Source organism: Rhyacophila brunnea, unplaced genomic scaffold (assembly GCF_057557595.1).
Source record: "Rhyacophila brunnea isolate RB1 unplaced genomic scaffold, BYU_Rbru_1.0 scaffold_16, whole genome shotgun sequence".
Lineage (NCBI taxonomy): Eukaryota > Metazoa > Arthropoda > Insecta > Trichoptera > Rhyacophilidae > Rhyacophila > Rhyacophila brunnea.
This window is the reverse complement of record NW_028232816.1, coordinates 14,285,309-14,313,057: the sequence shown is the minus strand read 5'-3', so window position 1 is coordinate 14,313,057 and position 27,749 is coordinate 14,285,309. Positions and strand designations below refer to the sequence as shown.

General features: G+C 34.4%; 1 protein-coding gene across 1 annotated transcript in view; it reads left to right on the top strand.

The window, feature by feature from the left end:
* The first annotated feature begins 3,398 nt into the window (after window positions 1-3,398).
* Pde8 (phosphodiesterase 8) overlaps window positions 3,399-27,749 on the top strand; it is a 460,289-nt gene continuing 435,938 nt past the window's right edge. The window contains exon 1 of the mRNA XM_085943675.1: window positions 3,399-3,884. The gene's annotated coding sequence lies outside the window, so the exon portion shown is untranslated. The remainder of the gene's footprint in view (window positions 3,885-27,749) is intronic.

Below are 27,749 nucleotides of genomic sequence, written 5' to 3'. Positions count from 1 at the left end.
CGGCACTCAATATTGGATGTACGTTACATTTACAAACTTTAATGCATATTATTGAAATAAAAACATATTAAGTATAAACATAACACATCCTGTTTAAGATTATCCCATATTTTTCCATACTCGAGATCCGTTGCCTGTTATGGTTACATGCATGGCCCCCACACCCTGAAGCGGACCCCCAGGCTAGGATTTTTGGCGGGCCCCCTACCTATCGCTAAAGATAAAAGCAGTGTGACGCTGTACAGTATGATGTACGCGGTAAAATTAATGTGCATATTATTTAATTTATTTTTTGTATATTTTAATACATCCATTTGAATTATGGAGTTGTCGAGTACTCTCGTACAACCACATTTTAAATATTAACATTATAAGAAAAATAGCGGCGCAGGCGATTTTTTTTTTACTATTAGAGAGAATTCGTGATGTGTGTTTATAATTATCTGGTCGGCTCGCCAACCCGGGCCCTTCCTGAACCCCCAGGCTATAGCCCTGTCAGCCCCCCCCTTTGTAGGGGCCATGGTTACATGTATAATGTACGTAAAACATTTCACCATGGCACAGTTCACCGTGAGCTTTCTTGTCAGAAATAGATGACCGTATACTATACGGTCTCCAATTTTATTAGATTCAATATGAACATTACTTCAATTTGTTGATTTTGGCAAAATTAATGAATGTGAGAATGAAAAACTAACCTAACCTAACAAATAATCCAGTATATCGGCTATTTTCAAAATTTGTTTGCTGCTCGCTTCTTGTAAAGTGTAAACCGACAAGAATCGTGTTTTATTTATATATGAATTTTATGTCAGTACTATACGGCCCAAAGAGGTTGGACGGTCTTTAATATACGGCCATATGAGTACCTTGGTATCAAAGTGGGACATAAGCCATTTACAAAATTTTACAGGAGACTCACAAACATGTGTGACACTTTTCGTCTGTTTTTCATATAACATACCAATTTTAAACTCAAAAATCGCTATGAAAACTACCGTTTTTGATACTTTTGGTGGATTTTTTGAAAAGAGCATCACTTGCACTACCATAATCAATTAAAACATGAATTTAGTGGGAGGTGGCGTTTGTCCCACTTTGATACCAAGGTACTCATATATTTCCGATACAACATTTCACGGCGAAGTGTGATACGGCGAACTGCATATGTACAAATTTCCGGACACGGCCTGTTATACGTTATACCACACCCAGTATGGTAAGCCAGTTCCCATTAATTTTGTGTTCCATATAAATTAGGTACTATGGATATTTTTTCGGAATGGACACCCCCCCCATAACATTTTTCTGTGCGTGCGCCTGTCGGCTAATATAACTTTCAATACTTACTATAAGCAAACATTATATGTTTCCGTTTAACTCATTAAAATGTAGGCCAGGAACAAATTTAAGCTCTTAATAATAACACTCAGATATCTAAACGTAAACAAACATGTCATATGGTTTTGAAAACACTGATCAGATGTTTTTTTTTATTGGTTAGAATAGTATCATAAATTGTCTAAAAAAATTACACTTTCACTTTCATAAAAAATCTTGTGCATTATTTTATTGGAAAACATTTAATTATTAGAGATTAACTTTTAATACGAACCCCCCTTTAGCTTAATATTTTTAATGTTTAAATTAACATTGTATTTATTTATAAAATGAGTTCATCACTTGTATAAATATAAAAAATATATTTTAAAGCGCACGTTTCAATCAAATGGTGAGCATTATCAATTACCGAAATTCAGTTATAATAATTATGTTAATGCATAGTGGTGGGGTAAAGAAGTACTTCTAGTTTACCTACGCTTGAAAATGAACAGTTTGGTATTCATAAAAATACATACAAATATTAACACAAATCACACAATAATACACAAGTATTTAAAACTCTCATTGCTCCCTACTCCCTACTCTTCCATTAAAAAATCCTACCCCTCTGTTCTATTCTAACATTGAGTTTTATCAAATCTGTTTCTCATAATATTACATAAACTAAATTTATAATTTCATAAATTCCACCAAATAAACGAATCTACGTACATATTATAATTAATATTCTAAATCTAACATTTTCTTTTTACCAGCGGTTCGCAAACTTGGTAAAAAAAGGTTCTTAATTAATTATTCATACTAACAGTTTGGTAATAGCCTACTTACATTCTTTCCTTTCGTTCTAACATCCACGTCTTATGCTGACAGTTTCTAAAGCATATGACGTGGGACCATTCTGAAAGATAATTCTACCAGTTAACCAAGGAACCCGATCATGTGTTTCGCTGGGCCAATAATTGACGTCCTGTGGGACTGTCCACTTATGGGCCCCGAATGAGCGGAGTTGTTTGCCCGGGTCCGACCCCATTTGGGCCCAATAGGACACGCGGACATGGTGGCAGCCGAGGCCAATTTTGCGGCCTTTACTAAATTCGCCAGAGCGTACGGGGAGCGGGACACTCTCGACTCCCCTTGCGACTCTTCAAATTAAAGTCACTCTGATAGTTGCCATATAAATTAACATCATGCATTCGCACTTCGGTGCAAGGTTGCATCACCAGTCCCGTGCGGCTCTGCTCGGGACAAAATGAGGGCTTAAATTCTTTGATCTGGCACACGTAAGGGTTATGTTAGCCGGCCGCGTATGATGTGGCTGCATATACACAACGGGAGCGGAGGTGGGAGTTTTACACACCAAGCCAATAATTGACTATTAAGATCGAGCTAAATGTTTAGGCCTCCGCAAATGCTCTAACATGGACACCGGTATAGGACCAGTGGCCAGGAGTGTATCAGTACTTAATTAACTTATTTTTAATCACATATTTTTTTATTCAACGAATAATTCACAAGATTTAAGAATGTAACATTCTAAATATTGAACATACATAATTTTAAAACACTTCTGAGAAAATATATTATAACCAATAGAAAAAGTCTTTTTGAAAAAAGTAAGACCCCGCAGGAATCGAACCTGCATCTGCGGATAATTAACGATACAAATATCTAAATGAATTGCCTGCACTGCCACAAGGATCTGACACCATTCTACCAACTGAAATAAATATCTAAAATTCTATTAAATTTAATAAACATGTAGGCCCCATTTTTTTATTTATAGACTTAAACCCCCGTACGATTACGTACATATTATAAGAGTATAGTACTACTTCGAAAAAATTGTTTTAGTAATGACCTGTTGAATTGAAGCGTCTAATAAATGTAATAAAATCGCTTGAGACGAGTTAAAATGCATCGGGCCAAACTGCACTGAGCGAATTTTCCGACGCGCTTTCCCGGCGTCGATCTCCCAGCCTGTCAAAGCGCGGTGTTTATTTTTCCGAGCGACGCCGGAAAACGCCGAACAGACGCCTCGGCCACACGAAAACATCAGTGCGAGAGAAACCGTCGGCGGGGGAGGACGTCTCGCCTGTCTAACAAGGCGCCGCGACGCCAACACACACGAAAATCCGAAACTATATTATTCTATACACAATCAAAGTGACAGTGAAAAAACACTATACAGTGATGGTTTGAATACGAATTGTATGGAGACACTTGTTGATTGCAGAATCTCTCAGTCTTAATACGTACATCTTCCAATGTTTATACACGGTTTTCAGTACGTTTTAAGATGAATATATCATAATAATATAACATGATAATAAGAAAATGTAACAAGCAAAGTGTATTTTTTAATTGAAACTCCATGAGTTTTCCAATTATTTTTTAAACCAATCTTATCAGTTGGGTTTAAATGCGTTGTTAGTGTTTTAAAGTTAATTGACTAAATAATTGGATTGCCAAGTTATTAGTGTATTATTAATAGGATAACTTTCACCAATCAAAATGTCCCGATGATCTCCACATTAATCAAGGTAGTTATGTATTTACAATCTTTTATTATTTGTACATATATTATGTAAAACATTAACGTGGTTTCGTTTTATAAGTTTTGGTGTGTAAAAATTTGAATTAGTGCTTACAAACACAAATGATTTAGGGTTTCTGTTGTAGTTTGTTATACCTGATAATATTTTACATAACATTGATGTAAGTACTATACATTTGTATATTTTAATAACTGTTGCACATTCGTTGAATATTATCGTCGTTATAAGTCCGTATGGATTATAAAAGATGCAGTTTTCAATATAGATTTTAATTAAACAATAACTTATAACACAATTAATTGGTATCATGTTTTATTGGCATGTAGACACATTTTGATTTATCTCGTTATTCTCAGTAAGTACATCTTAAAGAGAAAACTTGACTGAACATGAAATCGTAGGGCTTCGAGACATTATTTTTCTTTACAAACATTTTATAAATAAAACATAGTATGATTATATTGTAAGATATATATATTTATGTGAGTATTGAAGATATATATATATGTCTTATATTTGTTTATTATACTATCTTTATTGGATTTTTTATAAGAAATTTATCAAACGTTTGCGTCGAAATAGCAAAGAAATAAAACCGAGAAAATTAATAATTGTTTATACATGTTGTATCGTAATAACATTTTTAATTATTTATATATTAATATGTTGATAGTTTGTTTTTGATTCACTTCTAAATCAGATTGCAATAACCTTGGACTATTTACTCTTGTGGAGAAATTCGCAAGAATATTTCCTATTTCGTCAGTAGACTCTTGTTATAGGTTGTAGTCATAAGTTGTGATTAAAATATTGAGATGCACGCCGTGTACTGTCACGCTATCACGACGACAAATTTAGTCTATGATTTCGTCATTTTACAGAATATTTTGAATGATCACCACCTCTGTAAATTCAATGATGGAGAGTGCCAATTTTAATGTATTAGTACTTTGAATTATTATTCATTATTCACGCTGATTTCAATTAATTTTAACAGTTTCTACGTGTGTGTACGTTAAGCTTACTTGCGATATTATATCCATAAATAATATTTTTAACAGAACCCAACCTGCAGACCATAGATAATATACAACATTCTTATATCAAATACATAGTGCCAACCGCTAAAAACAAAAAACACGCGATTTTGACACGAGTCGAAAATGTGTAGGCATGTAGAAAATGATAAAAAAACGTTCGTTGAATCATGCACGTGTAAATGCAGTGTAGTATAACGTGAGGTGACCTCATTGTTGTTCTGGTGATTTCGGAAGATTTTGCCAACTGACAATGTTCGTTTAAAGGTACAAAATGTACGATCGGAGCATCAGTCTGATAACATTTTTAACACCAAGAAAAATTACATTACACACTTTTATCCCGTAGCAGCAGTTTACTGTGACATCACGTAATAGTACGCGACGTGCATCTCAATATAATCACAACTATAGTCGCCGACGTCAACTCGCATAAAGGGTTTTCACGCATTTGATTGTAATAGTAAAATTACAAAAAAACATAACTTAATGCTGGCACATGAAAAGAAGGCGTTTCAATGAATATTAATAATTGTCCCAGCACGAAAATAATTAAAAAAAAAAAACAGCGAGTGAGTATATTAATTTTAATTCACGAAAATTTAAGAAACCATATTTATTTTAGTCGTGAATTGAACGGCCGTACAAGTTTGTTCACCGGTGAACTACAGATCATTACCTATTTAGCACCCGTTTTACTTCATTATAATTACATCAGTTTTAATTTATATTTAATGATACGAGTATATATTTATGACATCATTAATTTATCCGGTTACCAAATATGACACTCGATAGCCGCCGATAGCAGCATTTTGTATAGAATAGATGCGCTGGTCTATATTATAGAAATATACTAATATTCTAAATTAATAATGTCATAAATATATACTCGTATCATTCAATATAAATTAAAACTGATGTAATTATAATGAAGTAAAACGGGTGCTAAATAGGGGTAACCGGACAAAACAGAACATGACAAAACATAACAGCCAGGGGAAAAATGAAACAAAATTTTTTCTGGAATCTATTTAGGTTAGGTTAGGTCAGGTCATTATTTCGTTGTACCTAGTCATCCAATCATTTTGAACATGTTATTTTGATGAAGATGAGAATGATATCCTAAGCTTGCCGGCAACACCGAGGTAAGTCCCGTTTATTTGAGGCTTTCTAGCGATTAGGATTGAAGATATTATGTATATAATTTGATTTATTATGGCGTATTGAAAATCTGTGCTATTAAAAATCTATCAACATAATAGAGATAGGACAATTTCAATATTAAATTTATATTTTTCCTGAAAGGTCATAGTTATATTTATCGTTGTGCTGTTTTGTCACTGTTCCGTTTTGTCATTTTCTGTTTTGTTATGTTCTGTTTTGTCACTGTTCTGTTTTGTCATGGAACCGTCATATTTATGTATTGAAGCTGTAAATTGTTACATAAGTTAGCCGTCCGAAATGTCAATAAGCGCTCAGCACCTCTCTTGGCGGTGTTAACTTTTAGAGCGAGATAAACAGTTTTGAAGGCTAACTTATTGTAACAATTACAATTATAATACCCCAATACATAAATATGATAAACTATCCTCGCTAGCCGCCGATAGCAGTCTTTAGTATAGAATAGATGCAATGGCATGTCCAAATTCAAGTATGCTGTGATCTTCCTATCCAGTATTAAACTGGAAGTCATCTACCCCATTTCTCACGGAAACAGGTCATGAAGCCAAATGACAGTGGTGAAACAATCACAATTTTACTGGGAACCCGGAACCCCCGGATGGAAGGCCAGTGCTTTACGCGCCTGACTACGCAGGTCATCATTTTTCAATTTGAAAAAATGTAATATTTGACTGAGAACACTCAAACGTTACAAAATAAAAAAAACCACATCAAATATAATACTCAATTTACCATTCGTCGTAAAAATGTTGATCTTCTTTTAAGCACTCGGTGCACTCTTCGTCAAACTATGCAAATAGCCTACTGCGCGACGGTAAGGGTAAAAGGAACTACGCATTAGTTGAAAGCGCGGGTCACGGGACTTATTTATTTTACTTTATCCTGCTGGATTACAACTAACTTATTGTAATTGTTACACTAAGTGCTAATACTTCGATTCAAAAAATGAAAAACTACTCTTGATAGCTGTCGATAGAGGTCTATAGCAGTCTTGTGTATAGGATAGATAAGCAGAAGCCCAATTGTAACATATCACTTAACTATAACTAAAAGATCAATCAAGTGATAATATAATTTATCGTATTCAGACAGTTAATTATCCCGGTAAGTTAACTGTTTCCGTGATATCCTCTCACATTTAATTTCGTTGAGTATCACAAATAACACGTCTTATTCGATTCCTATGGCATCCCATTAGAATTAAATAAGACGTGTCAAATGTGCTAACAATTATTGCAGATCACCTCATTGTTTATGGAATCGAGTGATATCCGTGTTATTTTGGAGCAATAAAAATAACGAAAACGTGTTGCTATATTAACTATTTAGAATAGCCCTACTGCATGCGTATATTACAAGTAGAGTTGGGTATTGTATTTCCCGAGAAAATCTCAATCTCGAGATTCGGGATTTCCAGAAAAGAATTCTCGAGAAATCCCGAGATATCGAGAAATTAAAAAAAAACCTGTAAAAAATCCTAAAATCAGTGTAAAAACAGACCAATTCCAAAAAATATGTTTTTTGTAAGATGACAAACAAATATAAGAGAATACAAAAACAATTCAAAACATTACTTATTAAAATAGAATTTAAAAAAATACAGACTGTCAATGGCTGCTAGGCCATACATGGACTGAAACCGTATGCGGTTTAGAACCGTGTGCTGTTCTATGCTTATCTCTTCTGTTCTTGGAAATATATTTTCACAAAATTATATTATAAGCATCTGATCGTATCCGTTTATATACACTTACAGTGTTAAATTTAGTGAAAATATATTTTCATGAACAAAAATCATAAGTTTAGTATGGCACACGGATCTAAACCGCATACGGTTTCAATCCATGGATGGCCTCTGCGTCTGACAATCGCGTACGCTTTTGAGAAATAAAATTTCAAAAATGCGCTCATTTTGAGTCGACGTTGAATTGTGTTAAATGCCCCGATCAGTCTTTGAACGTTTTGTGTTTTCTGTCGAATTTTTTCATATCATTTAGTTCGATTTTAAACGTTAGTAACGTTTTAGACGTAATACTATACATATCTATTTATAGAACGAAAATCACACGATCGCACACTCGCACACTGTGTGACACACTCAAACTCATTTTTTTTTTAAATTTATTTCAATTAAAAAATCGTTTTTTAATATTTGATAATAAAGAAATCAAGCAAAGATTCTCGAGATCCGGGATTTCCCGAAATGTTAAAAATTTCAATTCTCGAGATTCGGGATGGAAAATCTCGAAAATATCTCGAGAATTCCCGAAACCCAACTCTAATTACAAGTAAGATGCTTTTTAAAAAATGCTATATCGAGCAGGAAAACGTTACGCTGGACTATGTAATATTGGTTATTCTCGATTCATTTTTGTAAGACGTTTAGTATTGTTATTATAGATGTTAGCAGCGCGAGTCGTTATTAGCCTCGCGTTATTTGCCAGGTGATCAGTGCGGCGCTCCTATGTGTTTGTTGGTGATAATTGGATACAATTACCTGTATTCGCTGTGAACGCCTCTTTGAGAAAATTTTCTCATTTTATTTACGGCATGCTTGCCGCTTGAGGCTTGCCTGTTGCTTGTGTGACGTCAAGTGCGCACGTGTCGGAAACGGAATGTTCTAAACTTGGCTTTAAAAAATTTTCATGATAACTTCAGACGGAATCAGTGTTGCCAACTGTCATTCACAAATATATGTCAGATACGTGAAGAAAATAAGCTGGATAGCAGAAAAAAACGTTAATTTTTAAAAAAATTGTGTTTATAGAATCTAAACAATAAATAAAAATTATATTGAAGGAGAATTAATTGTTTCGCAACCAAAAAATATCAGCTACGAAACTTTGTCATTACTTTAATGTCGTATGTTACATTCAATTTATAGGTATGATATTATAATGTACCTACAAGAGGTTTAAGCTGTGTCAAAAACGCTAGATTTAACGCCATATACCAGATGCGTGTTTTGCAAGCTAGATGTATATTAAAATGCTATATACTATTGGTATCTCACGACTTCGTTTGCATGCGAAGTCAATATGGGCAGATATAAAATGTCAAATAAACAAGGTAAACAACGTCTAGGCGCGCGATCTTCTACCCGCAACTCACCTTCCCATTCCATCGCTGCTATCAGATTAGTTTACCAATGAGATTGCAACATATATGAGTTGTTACAAGTGCATTATTCGACAACAGCTTATTTTTTGAGATGGTTTATCTTGTCACTTCGTAACTTTTCGGGATGTCGAGATGAAACTCCTCTATATTGGTAACAATAATGTAGTTAATAAACTGAATACCGTTGATAAGAAAGGTGCAAAGTATCAAAAATACCATATTTTACGTGGAATGGGTGCCAAGTACTATCATGCGTTAAATTGCAAAAGGGCTATGGCACCAGAAGTATAAAAAAACATTTTATGATCGATCAAAAAAATGGCAGTGCCCCGTGTGGTACACTCAGGGAACTCAGAAATGATGGGAACTGAAATACACAACGGGTAAGGCGATAGCAGGTAACCGACTCGAGTAAGGATGAATCCGGGTTAAACTTACACACGTGTCTAAAATACGTTTAACGTCGAATACTGAAAACTGCTCTCGGTTTATGCATTTACGCTCATTTAATGTTGGTGTATTACACACACTATTGCACGTGCATAATGCGTGCTTCATTTTTGTAGAACACTCACACATTCAAAGCCTGCTTCACCATGCGGCGCATTGAATATAGCCTATTGGTATTCTATTTATTTTCTGTTCTGTGGGTACACCATTTTTAATTTCATTATTCATTATTTTTTTTCATATCTTATTATCATATTGCTTTTTTAAGTATTGTAACCTATGAAGCGTAATGTCGAAGCTGCATTGTAATTTTACTGACAATAATTAATAAATGTTTTTCTTAATTTCCCACACTTCTGATTTATGGCACATAGCACCTTTCTTCTCAACGGTATTCATTACTGTGTTTCATCAATATTGGATGCCGCATGTCATAATTATATAATAATATATAAATTTATTTACACACATGTATTCACTTGGTGAGCTTTATCAAGTATGAGTACATACCGAAATTTACTTTTGAGTTTAATGTGTTTTCTTCGCCTTCTAAAGGGGGGGGGGGGGGGAATCGCAGGTTACTTGGATATTATAAAAGAGTACTATCACTCGAAAAAGGTTAGGAAAGCCTTAGAGAATCGTTGTGATAAATGATACGAGGGGCGACTAGCTTGCCATCATTGCCATTAACCAAAATATTTTGTTACTAAAATAGATTTTTTGTACTTTCGTTTTCTATGTTAATGATAATTACCTAATATTGCAAGGCATAAGGCTTGTTTCCACATTGAGTGATTACGATATTCCATTTAGACAGGTATGGCAGAGGTACTTAGGAGCCATTATCGCGTACATGTGTTGATAGTTTCACGATTAGTTATCGCGTGCTTATCTGGATCAATAGATTATGATGTAAAATAAGTGTCGACAACCAAATTGTAGAGGGCCACTGTATGCAACCTGATTGATCAACCGAGAATCATTTTAAGCTGTATGGTGGCGCCGCGGGCGAAAACTTTCAAATTTCTCTAAAAAATTGTATTATCTAACCGCTAGGGTAGAAAAGTAAGCATCAGAGTGCGAATGGGACAATCCGTTGGTGATTACTAGGCCACGGGACAACTGGGCGCCTCACAGATGAACGAAATGCTTTAAGGAAAAGATGTAGGTACGTTACGGTTTGAACCAGCAAGTAGACAAACAATGAGAATCTACATATAATAAAGCAAAGTTTATAATCGTCGTAAAAGCTCAATCAAAGCTCGTGTTGAGGTTTTACATTCAAATAATATTGCACTGAACCGCAGCGATTGCGATTAGTAAAATAGTTGTGTATTCAATGAATAATACACAAGATTTAAGAATGATTCGTTATTGCAACATTCATATTTTGGAATACCTTCCGGTTCCACCACCACAGTGATTCCCTACCTTTTTTATTTGGCGGAACCCTTGAGTTTTTTTTTAAATCTCGAAGAACCCTTAATTGACTGACACATATTAGGATTCAGGGTGCAGGGTGGTAATTATAAAATGGCGCAGAAAATTACGCAGTAGGTAGCGACATATGTATATAAGCAGGCTCTAAATTCCGATTGTAATTATTATTTTAGTCTCAAATATCATCTAAACGCATTACCCACTGTTACATTTCGTGTTGCTATAATATGCATAGAAAATCTTAAAAATTATAATTAACTCTACACAAATTTATAGGACATTAGCGACACTGGCGAAAATTTGAAATGAAAAACCATTTTGAATACAAAAAATAACATATAGACGTTCTAGCCAATTCTCTTTCCTAATATAATTGCGTTTAGTCTATGATGCGATATTAAAACCAAAACAAACTCAACTTTCCAACCATGGTACACATCATTAATGGGAACTGGCTAACCCTACTGGGTGTGGTATAATAGGCTAGCGATCTCGAGTGTGGAAAAATATTGGATAAACTTAAACACGTGTTAACACTGTCAGAGCCGAGTTAATTCGTCAAAGCATGTATGTCGCGTCAGGCCACGGACGAGTTAACTCGTGCGTTCTTGTAAACGTCATAACTTCTGAATCTGAATAAACTGTTTGTTTATAGTTTATAAACAATATTTATCATTTAAGTGTGAAAATATTCACGATAAACTTGAGAAACATGTTGATTTAGTAAGTTTTTACAAATATTTAACATTATGTTAATATTTCATATTTTTAAAGGGGTTTATTTTATTCCAAAAATAGCTGACCTACAAGTGTCTACCTAGCTTTTAACTCGTGTTTTTTGGTGGTCAGGCCATAAACTACCCTGCTTCAGAAATTTGGTCCATGGCGATGGATTTTACATTTCTATATATTACTGTTCTGTGTTTCCTACACGTCATTGCTTAAATGCAGGTCACGTGATAACTTTAAGCTTAATAGTTAAAAGGTTTTAAGATACACCTATTTTTTGTAAGCTTTTCCGAATTGTCGTGGAGCCTAATGATTGCGCGGAACCCCGATTGGGAATCACTGCCTCAGAATCGTAACAATTAGAAAAAAAAATATTTGTACCGAGCTGGACTTACATCCATCGCATTCTGCGTAATATGTTATTATAAAAATATATATGTTTCAACAATATTCTAATAATTTATACACTCAAAGCGAAAACAGATGAGGTAGGTATAATTATTATTTTAGACGATTTTAATAATAATCGATTTTTTAATTTTAAACTTAAATGGTACTAAAACATAATGTTTAAATCACTGAGTGTGTCATTGTTATATTATTGTGAATCACTGTGGAAGCTCGATGGGAACTTTGTGAATTCTCTTTCATCAGCAGTGATTATCGAAGTATTATCCTTAAAATATGTATACAGGTAATTTATATGATATATGTTATAAAAAGTATACCGTAAAACAGTGATTCTCACGTGAAATTTAACTGTGGCCGCACAATTGACATTGACAGTTCTATGGAAACGTCTGGTGGCCGCACTAAATTTCACTTTTGTTGTGATTGAAAAAATTTAAGGCCAAATTTTATCGATGCGAAATGTCTGGGACTCACGATTGTACTCGGTCAAAATCAAATGCCACCTATTCGACGCTTGCATTCTGACGGTGCTGTTTACGGTAGGGAATCATGGCACCTTACGAAGGCTCAAAGCAACCGTATACTGAGCTTCGAAAACAGATGTTTGCGACGAATACTGGGTGGTGGTATGACTTTAGGAGCAACGAGGAAATAAGAGAACGCACCAAGCAGCCTCTCATCACGCTGAAAGTGAAGAGGCGACGTTGGACCTGGCTCGGCCACGTGCTGCGGATGCCAGAAGAGAATTTTAACCTGGCTTGCCTGTTCTTCAAGCCGACCGGATTCCGGCGACCTGGAAGGCCGCTAAATACAATCTACAGAGTGTATACGGCGGAGCTACGGGATGCTGGTTTGGCCTGGAACGAAGCAAGAAGACTGGCGAGCGACAGGGATTCTTGGATGCGCCACGTGGTGTCCATATGCTCCAGTTAAGGGGCGGATATGGCCAAAGAAGAAGAAGAAGAAAAAAATGGATCAATTTATTTAAAGGTGCATGGTTGTTACATCAGTCCCGTGCAGCATCGCTTCGGGACAAGGAAGTGTGGCACTAAAATCTTTTCATTCTGACACGTTTATAGTGTGGAGATGGGGAAACTCAAATCAAGTCCATTTAATAAGAGACATTTGAACATTTTAGTACATAATATCTATTTATTTAATAATAATGCAAATGGAAATTCCTCAATACTCCTTTTTCCAATGTTAGCCGCATTGCTGCTACTAAGTTTACATCTGTCAACTGGCTTCGATATTTGTTTTTTTATGAAATACATTACACTGAATGATCTTTCACAGTATACAGTAGTAGGAAAAATCGGCAATATTAATAAAGCAATTGTTGCCAATTCTTCGAATTGACTTGATTCTTGGTCAACGTATAACTCATGTACACGTCATAAATCATTTCCAATAACGCATATTTAACGTTAGCCCAGGTAATTAAATTAAATATTTAAAATGATGTTGGTGGCCGCAGCAAAACCCCCTGTTGTTGGCCGCACATGAGAACCACTGCTGTAGAATATTTAAGTATACGATTAGGTATTAGTTATTAGGGTACTGTTCGGTTATCAGGAATACAGCGGAAACACATTTCGAAAATGTCCGATAAACTGGATTATTTGTTAGGTTAACCTAACCAAAGCTAACCTAACCTAACCTAACCTAACCTAACCTAAACTAACCCAAACTAACAAATAATCCAGTACAACAGTGTAACAGTACCGTTATTAGATTTTTTATCTATTAGGTAAGTACCTATTTATAATGGATACATCCAATAAACATTAATATTATACGGATACTAAATATGGAGATAATTAGTAACTAAATGAGAGCAGAAGAAAAATTAGTTTTGTAAGATGTATGTCAAATTTTATTACACAGCCCGAGTGAAGTTGATATCAGGTAAGTGAAAAAACTAATTGCCTATGTTGGCGACACCTGAGATAAGAGATGTTATGAATTTAGTGACATGGTTAACATGTCAAAGTCATCTAAGTATGCTATTTTTTATCGCGCCAGTATCTCTTGCTGAGAGGAAACGTAGCAAGCTACAAATACGTGTAACTCCGCGCATTCAAGCTGTCTCTATAAAACTAGAGCTATGTTTTTCATCGCTAAATGAGTAAAATAATTAATATTATATATTATTAAGAAGCTAATAGAATATTTTGTTTGTGAAAATGCTCAAAGGTGGAGTGCGTTAAATGAGGCCCAGACACATTATTCAATTCTAAGGATTCATTTTCGTTCTTTTCGTTCGTCCATTCCCATGTTCTATACTTCGACTCACACCTATGATGGCCGCGCGGCTTAAGCGTCGTAGGTCCCAAGTTCGAATCCTGAATCTAGCAAGTACACATATTGTTTTCCAATTTGCGTATGAGTAACCTAATAGTTTGAGCAAGTGGCTGACATCCATTTCTCGTACTTTTACTCTGTGGAGGCCCATATGATCATATTACTAATTGGACATGGTCAAGAAATACTTCTACTCACGCACTCAAGCAGTAAACTAAATGAAAATGTTGTATTGAGTACGTACTCAACTATATTATACTTTTTTATAATTTTAATTATTATTCTTTACTTAATTTAACTTTTTGACTACTGATATCTTGTATTTGGTTTATTTATATGTGATATATATGTTATCTATTTATATATGTATTATTTTTCTTTATTCTTTTTATTTACTGTTTTATTATTATAATAATGATTATTGTTTATGTCATTGATTGGATAGGCCTTTAGCTAATTCAACATCGATTTGATATATGCACATTTTTTGACAGTTCGAAAAGCATTCGGAGTTATTCATTCGTCGGCGTATTGCTATTAAAAGCAATATAGCCAATGAGGTATCGACTGATTAGTATGGAGTGGTTTTCAGCCAATGAGATTATATCGGGTTTTGATGGGCAATGAACGTTTATGTATAGTATAATCTTCCATTTATTTTTCATTAATATCTAAACACTTTAATCTATAGTGCAAGCGTTGTTTATAGATAGATGCATTGCTATGGACATCATAGATATTGATACTCGTATAAGCAATATGAAGTTAATAATATGTTACAGTCCTGATTTTGTAAAGCTAACGCAATGGTTTTCGTTTGAAGTCATGATCGAATGAATTCATTATTTATTATAGAAAAAGAAATATTTTATAAACGAATAAATCATTTTATGCTTAAACTCTCGTGAGTACAACTATACTGTTATTAATGGCTACATCCCATGTGATTTTGCTTTATATGAAGGTAACCAAAAATAATCGATCCATTACATTTCCGATAATATTTCAGTGGTTTGAAACCTTTCCATTTTTTTTGTTTATTAATAAAGCTACACAGCTGCTTGCAGACGTAAAATTTAAATGAAATAATTATTTATGAAAAGTTGACGAAATATGAGTACTTTCTCGGTAATATTATCCGACATAAGTGCCATACGTGTATACGAGCCGGATGATTGTTACGCGGTCGTATCAGTGTAACCTGAGTTTTTATCGGAGACACCTTTCCTCAATGCTCAAAAGTAGAGAACTTTGTAATTTCGTCAAATGCCAATTCCCAAAGTCATGAAGGAAAATAGTTAGCATGACCGCGTGAAATTTGTTTGGTTCTTACTAGGTTTGCAATTCCGGAATTTCAGCCGATTTCTTTTTTAAATACTGTATAGATAGGTACACTGAAATTTCAAACATAGCTTTTATATGATTTTCAATAAGAAGAACATATTATTGTGTTTGGCAAACTAAGGTAATGTAATTTTAAAATGTGAAAAAGTAGTAAAAAAACGCTAAAATATAGTCATGGATTCCATAAGTTGCAGTGATTCCACAGGTGAGAGTAATTATCCCATTTCCTTACTGGAAGGCAATAGGATGATAGGAGAGTTTTGAAGATAAGAAATGGAAATCGGGTGCTAGGTTTCTCAAAAAGGTAAAATCACAATAAACATATTAATAAATATAATTCCGATTAGCTATTCTCCAATACACTACATTTTGACGCAGGGTTTTGAATGTTTGAGTGTCGTAATCTTCAAATACATCGATATTGAATGAGCGTCAATGCAGAAACCGAGAGCAGTTGTCAGACCGAAGGAAAAGCGGATTCTTTACAGTTTAAGTTTATCCCATATTATTCCTCACTTGGGATTGCCTGTTACTCCACACCCGTTTAGTGTTTCAGTTCCCATAATTTCCATAGTTCCCTGGGTAAAATAATACTATTTGATTTACCAGGACTTTATGCATCCAAAGGAACATACATACATAGGTATGCATAATTCAGATCAACATACATCTGTTTGCGAACAGATGAACGGTATATAAAACAAAATCATGGTTCAATAATGTGCTACTATGTACTATGCACTACCCGTGCTCACGTATGGCTGCGAGACGTGGACCCTCAACACGAGAGATGTCCAAAGGCTAAGAGTCGCACAGCGAGGCACGGAGAGGTGTATGTTGGGCCGAAAAGATGGCCGCTGGACAAATGCCGTCGTCCAGTGGTACCCAAGGGGCACAAAACGCCCACAGGGTCGCCCTAAAAGCCGCTGGATTGACGAACTGGTAAAGTTTGGCGGAAATACGTGGCAGCGAACGACACAGGATCGAGAGAGTTGTAAGAAGTTTGGGGAGGCCTTCATCCAGCAGTGGATTGACCCCGGCTGATGATGATGATATATGTGTGAATATTTATAACATACCAATATGTTTTATTAACTGTTTGTGTATAAAAATAAAAATGTCACTTTTATTGTTCAATCCAGGGAATTTCAATCTCTAGTCCTTTCAGAATACAGAGTAGGTACCTATAGTATACTATAAATTCAACGCTATAATTAAAAATTGAATTGTTACTGATTTTTATATTTTCATTTACAAAACGCGTAGGTGCATTATTTTATACGAAATGTTTTCTCTAGAATGTTTTTCCAACGTCATGTTGTACAAACAAACGCCCTCAGGGCAAAATAGAAATTCAATATATTAAATAAGTTAAAATAATGCGAATATAATATCTATAGCCTTATATTTTTATATTTTCTCTTCATTCTGGGGAACAATGTAAATTTTCAGAAAATTCAAAATAAATTTCATTTGTAGAAACATCGGCCATTTTGAATATTCTCCCCACAAGACGTGTTCCTTTTCTGTATTAATCGTTTTTTTCGTTTTTTCAGTAGATCTACTCAAATTTAGGCCAGGAAAAGAAGAAATTATGATATTTGTGATGAATAAAAGTCACTTTTTACATGATTTTTTAAAAGACACTTGTGAGATTATGTCAATATGCACGTTTTCACCAAACACAATCGTTGAATTTCATACATTTTTGTCAATCTACTGATATTTTGAAGAAAAAACCAAAAAATCTACTGAATTTTGAAAATTTTAGTTGGCAACACTGCCATTCTCAATCGAAGTGTCGCGACACACTGGTGTGTCACAATTAGTATTTGTTAAGGGCGGACGTGCTCAGCGTGGGTCAAAATGGAGCTTTTATTATATTTTCAAAGCATTTCATTTCAAAGCATGGACATTTCTTAAACGTTGTAGATAATCTATTTATATAATTTTGAAGCTTTATTATCCTTTATATTTATTTTAAACATTTGATGACTGCATAAAGTATTTTTATTACATAAAATAGTATTCTTTTAAACCTCTCGCTCTAATGTTTTGGAATATAGTCATATTTCAGTACATAAATGTGCAGTGGTGTTAAGATTTTTTACATTTATTAATTTTTAAACGCATTTATAAAACCATCAGTATAATTTATGTCCACATTATTATAGTGAAATATTTACGATAAAAAATTATATTGATAATCTCTGTGATCCCAAATTTGACAAGAATTAGGCATTTTATTATTCAGAAAATGGGCAAGATTAACACATTTGAAGATAATTCTAAAGATACTGATTATAAGCTATGTCTTTGACCATTCAAATGTGATAAATATCCTACGAATAATGATTGCTTTATAGTTTTTATTGACCTAAGCATAAGGTAGTGTTTTTTTGAAATACGCCATTTCTTTTGGCATTCCCCAGTGGTTAAGCTACAACATACGGCCGTAGCTATAATTTGACACACTAAAACTAAAGTAGGGAGTAAGAACATGTTAACGCGCGTATTTGAACATGTACCGTTTAAAAAAAAAGTTTTTTTTTCGGTTAGGTTAGGCATATTTTGATACAGATGTAACTATTGAAAATAGCCAGTGCTTGAAATGGACAATATTTAGCGCCCGAAATCACTGCCAGCTTCTTCTGCCATCCAGAAAGAATTTCTTCAGTGGTGAATTTCCGTGATGCAGTTGAGACGTTTGCTTCATTACCAAGTAACAATATGTTCGACACACTATATGTATACATTTTCATAACTGAACTCATATTGCGCGCGATCGACGCTTATATCAAGCCCGATATAGACAATTTATGTTCAAAAAGAGTTATTTAAAACTCTCAACGAATCAGACCTTTTATTTGACGCAGATGTCGAAATGGATTCGTCAAGAATAATAAAATGGGCCTCAAAACAGTCACAAAGTTATTCAATAAAACCAAATTTTTTAATGTTATTTTAATAATATGATCAGTCAGTGTGTCGAGTTGGGCCTCTACGTCACTAAACGTGCCACTCCTCCACGTATCTATAGCCAGCATTTTAGCTTTCGTGATTTTAACCAGTATAATATGGGTGGAACGATCACATTATTACTACTTACCTACTTACTTAATTAAGTTGGCGCCACATACAATTTGGGTTCATAGCCGACTGCACAATCGTCCTCCAGTCATCTCTATCCGTCATGGATCCTATTAAATTATTGTGAAGCAAGAATTTTGAGGTTTGGAAAGTTTTTTAATTGTTAAAAGCAGAACGTCAGAGCAGGAGCACGGATCAGTGGAGCAATGGGGTATTACTCGGAGTAAGAGTGGAGCCAGAGCACCGAAAATCTACAGTGCTCCACTGCTCGTCCTAAAATCCAATGAAAATATTATATTTGATACTTTGCAACATTGGAATTATTTTAAATACGGCAACACTCCCAAGTAATATAAATATAAATCCACTTTTTGGCAGAAGAGGCAGATACTGAAAGATGATTTGCTATCGACAATTTTGTTTCACAGAATTTAAAGAAGAAAGAAAACTTTTTACCTGGAGCGGAGCTGGTGCAAGTATTATGTCTCGGAGTGAAGCAACTCAAAAAACGGTCTGCTCCAACATTCAAGTGTAAAAGAGTGTACCAAGTCTGATGTCTAGCTTACTCGTCATGCTTTGGTTGATATTGGTACCAAATCCGTGTGTGTGGTCGATTGCGTTCATATGAGGACTCAGATTAGTAGTATTGTTTTGCTGAAATAAAAAAATAATCACTTGGCTATGTTAATTTAATGCTATTTAACAAAAATAGCCGTTTCAGGTAACGTCGCTTCAATGCGGCCGCGTCTATCGCCCGTAGAGATATCGCACGACCTTACGGATAGCATTATAGCTGATGTTTTTACAAAAATAATAATAATTGTTATGTTTCATTTGCGCGTGTTACGTCACTACGAGCCAACGTGAATCTCAATTATTTGTTTACTCTACTCTCGAGTATCAGGTAAGGTACACTAAGAATTAAATACATATATATATATACGAACAATAATATTAGGTTGGCCGCACACCAGTGGCGAAGGGTGACTTTAGGAAAGAATTATGCTATGGAGATCTGAGCAAAAATATCACACTTATCAGGCATACTTACGGGAAATAATAAGATACTACGATATTACTCCTGATTAGGGACTCCAATCCCGGGATCCTGAGCTATTTTCGATACCTATGAATCCCGGGATTGATAAACATAATCCCGGGATTTCGGGATTGATTTTTTTTATAAATTTTTATGGAAAATAAAATAAAAGCGAAAATATAAAAAATACTTTTAATAAAAAATAACTACATTAGAAATAATTTGTTAAAAAGTTTGAATGAAGTTTGATTTATACCCATATGTAGGTTCCCGATTCATTTTATTTTTTCACATAAATTATTAAAAATGGAAAATTGGAAAAAAACAATGCTTCGCACATTTAACAAAGTAATACCACCATGATATCATACGTTTTACGGCAGTTTCATATTTGTCTGACTAATTACATTTACGAAGCGGAAAGGCCATATGTACACCATGATTATTTGCTTTACTATTTTAAATCTCGCTAATCCATTCATTAAGTCTTTACTATCCGAAACAGCAATCTCTTATTAAATTCACATTATTATTTAAATTAAAATATAATTTACTCCGTTAAACTTGTGTATTTCTAAGATTGAATGTATAAAATATTAACAATAAATGTCTTAAATACGAGTAGTATAAATTATACTAGATTTATTTTTGACCGATTTTATCAATGTTATTAGTAAATATAAAAATTTTATATTAACAATGGAAAAAATTCCAATCCCGGGATTGTCAAATTGTAATCCCGAAATCCCGGGATCAGAATTTTGGCTCGGAATTGGATTCCCTACTCCTGATGAATAGGTACACACTAATTCAATGAAATTTCAATTTCAATTACGTATGTTCCTAAACATTTTATACACATTAAAAAGTATAAGATAAAATTATTTTTTATTTAAAAAAATAATCTAATAACACATAAATACATTAATTATTTATACTTATGTGATTAAATTCCATATATTTTTTTTAATTTATCTAATTATTAATTATTATGTGCAAAGGTTTTAGATTTGGCGATAGTAGCCTACCCAGTGACGTCCCGTTGGGGTAGGCAGATTAAGCGTCGCTTGGGGGCGGCATTTACTCGAAGGGCAGCAAATCTAAGAAAATCATTTGGAATATATAGAAATAACTACCTAAACTTAGTAATAACGAAAATATCTTTCCATTAAAAAAATTAGCTCACTGATTTTGTCGGGTTTGTGATATCTAGTTTACTTCCGTTGCCTTTCGACGTCCTTGGTGACTAGAAACGACACGTGCAGATTTGCGAATAATTAGTCTGATATTTTGTTAGTAATGTATCCTTAGTCCTTACAACACATTTTTTAGATATTGAACTCATGCAAGGATGATAAAAATGAGGCAGCATTTTCGCGTAGCCTAGGGGCGGCATTTTATCTAGGGACGTCACTGAGCCTACCATATTGATCTTTATGCAGATGAAATACATGTGTCAGCTGACTCATTATATACGTAGAGTTCAGTTAAATCTGACGACGTCAGGCTCATTAGAGAGCATGATTGCAACGACACCATCAAGTGCCATCCTCAAAGACAGAGGCAAAGATCCAGCAAGCTGTCTTTGAAATCTAATAGAAATTATCTTTTCGAACACCGATAGCGCGGTGATATCAACATTCAAGGCTTGGATCAGAAAAGTTTAAGCGTATCCCTCGCACGGGCATTAAAGAAGAAGAATAATGTACAGTCGTAAAAACAAATTTAACTAACACTATGCTAATCCAATGTTTATTTATTTTAACTTTACACGGGAAATAAGCTGGAAATTATAGTACAAGTAAATTTGACTACTTAAAAATAAATAAATGCCTCTACAACCAAAACGTAGTTCTAACGCATAAACTATATACATCTAGACGTGCGTCAAGCCAATTCTAATAAATTCCGAAGTATCTATTTATAGTCAAACATCTACTAAGCATATACAACAGAGATTCTTAAACTTGTTAAACTATCGATCCCTTTTAGAGCATATTATTATATTTCAATGAACGCCCACCAGAATACGAAGAAAATGAAAGAAAAATAAGTAGAAAAAATAAGAGAAAAATAAAAATACGATGTTTGTTGTTATATTATATAAATAAAACGTATTACCAGTTACCACTTGAGGAAAACCTATTTAAATTTGTTCGTATATAAGCAGAGATTTTGATCACATAATTGACCCATGTACAATGCAATCTTTGTTATTTGGTGGCATACAAATTCATGACTAAATAATATGTCTTTCATCTACTAACTAAATAATAACGGACGAGAATAACATTTCGATATTATTACCCCTAGCTGTCTGTGAACAGCATACATAAAAATGTATAAGATTTTAGGTTGAATGCTCTTTAAGTTGCTTCGGTTGAGACTAGATGACAACCTTCTCTTTCGATATAGGTGAAAAACCTCAGGTATTGAATTATTGTATTCTTTGCCACTTCTTTGATTTTCATCAGGGCTTCCCAACCGAAGTACATTGGAACGCCGCCTTCTGTTAGCCGCATTCTAAAGCCAAAAAAGTGATGATGAGGTAATTATTTTTATTCAGTTTGTTGAAAAAAAAAATGCAGTGTGAAAAGGGTTGGGAAGCACTGATCTACAGCATCTAAATAAATAAATCAAATTGTACATTAAATTTAGTGTGTTTTCCTCGAGATATCACGCGTTATCTCGGAGCAGTCTCAAAGCGTCGTATCAATGAACTAGTTATTGTAGGCAGTTGGCATTCGTTTGTGATATTTACTATTTATTTATACAATCGTTGCAACGGTGGATTTTGAACAGTGCCGCAGGGGAATATTTTAAACAATTCAATTTCGATGTAATAAAAAATGATTTGGTTTTTTTAAACAAAAAATGATTGACGTGTACATACTTATTTAAGTAGGTACGGGATACCTAACTTTGTTTTTCGAAGTTTAAAGCAATTCGGTTAAATAATTTTCTGTGTTAACAAACTGTCAATTCTTGGTTAAATGTGATTAATTTAATTTAAATTAATGATGATAATTACTAGATTCACAATGTTTTATTCAGCAGGAGCGGTTTTCCTCGCAAATGCAAAAAAAGAAAAGAGAAAGCATTACTAACAAACTACATTTAAATACGTTCATGTAAGTAATTAAATTATATTTTATAATATTCTAATGTATTGATAAATTAATTTCTATCATTAAATTGTTAATATGAACAACTGTAAAAACTATTTTTTATTTCAGTTGGTAATAATATCCATATACGCGGATGAAACCAGTTCTGATCTTTATAAATTTGTGTGGATTAGGTACTATAATAGCTATATCTTCTTTCACCCTGTCACGACCTAGCATTGGGGTATAAGGTAAGCACAAGTTCGCGCCACTTCCCTCGATCCATCGCCAATTCTTGCGCTTCCCCCCATTCCAGACCTGCAGCGCGTAGATCGCTTATGTAGCACCGATGCAGGGTGAGGGAGGGCCGGTGACGACGACGGAACCCTTTAGGCTGTGCCACGAGGGTACAAGTGTCGCCCTCTTTGGCGGCATCCGGAACACATGTCACAGCCACGTAAAACGTCTCTTCGTGATTAATAATATTATATAGTCGTTTATTTTAATTATTAATACATTCACTGCTGAGCTGTTAATTAATTTTTAATTAGTACATTTAAATAACAAGTTAATTATATCGATTGGCCAGGTACCTCAAACGCGCCAGTCGCCGGCTCAGTTAATTTATCACCAATTGATTATTCTCTAATACAAATTGAATATACCCGGTCCTGAATACGGCACTGGCCAGACGCGTGTGCCTCGGTGCTGTATCTCAATGGAACTAATGGTAATTATTAGTACTATTAAGCACCTTGATGTGCATGGTAATTTATTCATATGATTTTATAAATTCTCTGTGTTTATTATCTTTTTGCATGAAATGATTTTATTTTCTCTAATTAACAGGTGTGTGCGCGAGGCCGTGAAAATATTTCTTAGATAGAATAACATTATTAATAGGAGGCAATTGTTGCTTACAATTGAATCCGTGCATTTACTCGTGCGGCGGCAGGGTGTCAATGATAAAAGGAAAGGAAACTACTTACAAAAATCACAACTAAACAAATATGATAGTCTAATAATCCACTGTGACTGGTATTAAAAATAAGCCGATGTTTTATTATGATTATTTTAAAGAATTTTAATTTTTTGAATTCATGTTTGGCTCGGGTTTGTATTTCTAAGTAAAATAGTCATTAAGCCCCCCCCCATACATATCCGTATGGACACTTGCAGAAAAACTTGAAGAAAAAAAAAGTGGATGCGGGCATTGAACAGTCAAAGAGCAGCATCTGCGCATGCAACGCTGCAATATTTAGTATGTTCGAATAGCTGGCCACATCGAGCATAGTTAGTTGCATGCGACAGCATATTTTTTTTCAATCAAAAATGTTGCATCGGTGCAATCTACGGGGATACATTAAGTTATGCGTGTTTTGTGAATGCCAATAAAATAACATCGACAAATGCAACGTTTTCTAGTCGATACGAGTTAGTATGTGCGACCGGGCTCATACTTGTATGCGACCGCATTGTATTATCTACAATCCAAAAAAGAGCCATTATTACTTCGATGACCAATCGTAAATAACAATAATAACCAAGACCGTCATTAGTAGACCGCCATTTGCATTTTATTTACAAAAAACGTCGACACAGAGAATAATGGGTTGTGTATAGTAATTTACTATCTTAGAAACCGGGAGCACACGTTTGCTCCCAAGGTGTAGAAATAACCTGATATTGATGATGCCAATTGGGAGAGCAATAACTTTGTTCAACCAAATCGATTCGGATATTGTTATATTTCACATACGCGAGTTTGCTTAGGTATGGATGGGCGTTATTTTATAAATTCTTAAAATAGGGTCTACTTAGCTCATTCGGCATACTTTTATGTATCTACTTTATAATATTTGTTTTTACTTTTTATACTGTTTCTCTAACGCTACATACCTAATATATTTTTTTAACCGTTTTAATACATACTTTTCTCTCCACCACCCGCCACGTCTCCACACCCATTATGCAGGCATATACTGTGGCGTTACGAACGTTAGGCGCTCTTCAAATTTGTGCCGAAAGTGTCCCAGGAGCAACTTCCCAAGAGTGTGAGTGACTCCTACTTTGATATAATGTATTACGGTCAATTCTCGATGAGAAAAGACTTTCTGCTCGCCGTAAAATGCCGCAAACTTTTTAAAGGCTGAGAAATTTCCCCTCGTAGATACCAAGTCGCAATGGCCGACCGGTCCAACTGAGGGTTGGACAGACTTGAGAAGCTCTTCCCTTTCAACCGACATATGGGGACATCCAGAGGATGTTATCGGTACATCACCACATAAGCAGTTTTAATACATTTCTATATTTTTAAACGTCTTGAATTTGTAATTTGTGAAGTTAACTATATTATGTAAACAGATAAATCTGAATTAACAATTGAATTTATTAAGCTATATATAAATCTTTTGTGATTACAAAATACTATATATAAAACTAACTTACAATCTTTTTGGTTCAGGAATGTTTTCATAATGGGTATAATTATTAAACTTACCCTTGTATTTTGGCTTTCCATATTCATCTCTCAGTTTTTATGTGCCCGTGTTTTTAGCCCACGAAAACAGAGCTTTCCCGAACTTCTTAAATAATTTAACAGAATATAAGTACGCGCATAAACTGACTTTTACAAAATAAACAGAACGCGTCATTATTATTCATAATTTATTAAAATGTTTGAATTATTCATGAGCCGCCCTTGTCAGCACCGTTTTCTATTATGAAAAAAATAAACAGGAGCCATCACTGATGTTATTATAAAATTATAATAATATCTTTGAAGAAATTCATTTTTATGTCATTCATACATAGTACACGTGGTAATAATATTACATAATGGACAGGAAATGTTAAAGAAAAATAATACCATTTTTCATATGGAATAACAAACATTTTTTTTCAATTGGAAACAACCGTTAAAATAAAACTATATTTCTGTGTACCTAATATAACATTCGTGGAGTAAGTATGAAAAAAAAAAAAAAAACTGAACACCTTGAAGCGTTTTTTTATTTCTACAAATAACCTGATGTAATGGTTTTGAAATAAAGTTATTTTTGTTAATTCTACTCATTTACGTTGACAGCTGTTTCGGGCTATATTCGAAGATGGATTTATAGCCCTAAACAGCTTTCAATATAAATTACTCATTAAACTAGAATTAACGAAAATAGCATTTGTTTCAAAGCTATAATAATGGAGTTCTACTAAGTAAACGTCAGTTTAATGAATAACATGTTCTTTCATCGAGATTTAAAAGTTAAACAAATTAATAAAATTCTTTTTTATCCCAAGACCGGTTTTATCACATTGGCAGCGCTTTAAGTCGACTGTAATATGACGGAATGATTCGAATACTCTGGGGAGAGGGGGGGGGGTTATCAAGGATGCCAGGCACTGATCTTTAGTGATGATGAGGCTGGATTTGATTCTCACTCATTAGCATTATCGCTACCGCGCGTTTAATGTTTATTGAGTCACCCTGTGCGCGGTAATTGACGGCCAAAACCAGTGTGCGTAAATGACGTCTTAATGTTTTACAAGTTAAAGGAGTTTACAATCACACGGTTGCAGAATGACTGCTTTGATAATAGTAGGCCTGGTAAGAATAATGGTGTCAGGTGAGTAAGAAATTTATATTATTTTGGGGCCGCCATAATTAGCCCATCCAGACATTAGAAAATTGGTTACAAAAATTCATTGTTAATTCAAGTCATTAAACATTTCATTCATAGGCGTTAGAATTATCAGGCTTCTCGCACATGACAACCCTTTGACAGTGAAAGTGACAAGATAAATCTTCTTTTTCCTGGCGCTATAACCCTTTGTATGTATTGACCTCCTGCATCTGTCCAGCTTAGGACGCCCAAGGTCTTTATATCCAACTCAACACTATCGTTCCATCTTGTACGAGGTTGACTAGTTCTTCGTTTGCCTCCTGGTCATGCGTGACTTATCCATCCTATGTAAATAGCCCAGCTATCTAAACCGGCCCAATTTGATGGACTATGATGTGTGGGCCTCCGTACTAAGCGTACAGCTCATAATTGTATCTTAAGAGACATGGGAAATGGATGTGGGAAAATATGGCTTACCTTCTATAGAAGCAACGAGGCCAGGCGCGTTACCTCGATTTCGATACTTTGCTAGTAGTGGACAACCTTTATTACAACTTTTATCAAAAAACACAATGTTTGCAACGCTGCATATCAAGTGATAAAAAACGCCTGTTTGTCGAACTGTGGGGCGAAGTCTGTCATTTGTTTTTATTTCTTTATTGACTTATCATGAATGGTAAATATTTTGCATAACTGGTTTCATCGTGATTACACAAATTGCTTGGAGTAATAAGATAAAATGGCACCTTTGACCCCACAGCCTTAACACAGAGTGCTGACTGATGATTTGCGAAGAAACAATATTTTTTTTATTATTGAATTCTTAATTGAGTAGATAGCTTACCTTGTATTCGGTGTCATCGTTCATCAATCATCATTAAGTCAGTATTCATCAGTCATCAGGTTATCACAATACTATTTTTATTAGCAATCCATTGCAATCATAGATTAATAAAATTAGAGCATGGTTACAT